At 52.4% G+C, this 1,159-nt stretch overlaps 1 annotated feature.

The window, feature by feature from the left end:
* Window positions 1-1,159: a sequence feature (areas not merged during assembly with more than two copies in the genome that could not be assigned to a particular haplotype).

Raw genomic sequence — 1,159 nt, 5'->3', positions numbered from 1 at the left:
CCTTTCAGAGCCTTACAATTTCACAGTAGCAATTAGCGCTTGTTTTCCTTCTTTGTGAGGGTGAGAAGGAAATAAAGGAAAGCATGTCCACAAAAGAAGTACAACAGTAACCACCGTCACCCATCCACAGTGAGTGGCACCATCATCCACGCCGCAGTCACTCCCAACAACAACTCACGCACACAGACACACGGAAAGAGAAGGAAGAACAGTGCACCGGGAAAACAAAGCGGCTGCCACCACCAGCAGTAGCAGGAGCCGCGGCGGACGTCTTATTCGTTACGCGTCAGCACACACCGAGCAACGCCCACACACAAAACAACCAGCGGAATGCAAAAGGCACAACCGCCCTTCGCAAAGCCCACGCGCTCTCACCAGTCATTTTACTGTTCTCCCTTCCAGCGCACATTACCCCACACAGGCAAAGAATCCCTGACCAAAGTATTCACAGCATGGGAGATACACATTGGCACGTGCAGCAGCTGGACGAGAAGCAATCCACACTTGTCCCAGACACCCTAAGCCTCACCACCCAATAGACTGCACGCCAGCAACGTGTCAAAAAATAAATCGCAGGCTCCCGTCCTCCCTCCTCGCAAGAGACGTCGCAGCCAGAATCCTGTGCGTCCATCCGTTCTCAGCAATCACGCCTCTCTACAGAGTATGCATAATGGCGTGTGTGTGTGCATGTGTGTTTGTCACCGCCTATAGTTGCAGAGCAGCTGTGCGCCACAAGAGAGTCTGAAGAAAGCAACGGCAAAGAGAGGCAGATAGCACACACGCAAATTACTCATATCATCACACACACACACGCAGCCGCGGAATGGGTGCACTCAACCACAGAAAAATGAAAAACAAAACAAAAAGCCGAAGCGTGGGACGACCAGCGCACACACACTCTCATTACTCCAGTAAAGCAAAACACACACACAGAGGGAGAGAGAGAGAGGTCGCCCACTCAATGCAATAAAAACATAAACAGAAACAGTTACGGTGCTCCGCCCATGCAGCCAGGCAGGACGGCAGCGGTGCGTGTCGTGCAAAAGAGAGCACCAACGGGCCTGCATGGGTGTGCATGCATATATACAATGGGCACATTATTGTGTGTGCCTCGTGGGGTGAGGTGAGGGCGAGAGTCCATGCAAGGGGACACACACAC

This window comes from Trypanosoma cruzi, genomic scaffold (assembly GCF_000209065.1).
Source record: "Trypanosoma cruzi strain CL Brener 1047053517113 genomic scaffold, whole genome shotgun sequence".
Lineage (NCBI taxonomy): Eukaryota > Euglenozoa > Kinetoplastea > Trypanosomatida > Trypanosomatidae > Trypanosoma > Trypanosoma cruzi.
This window is presented reverse-complemented; position numbering and strand designations above follow the sequence as displayed.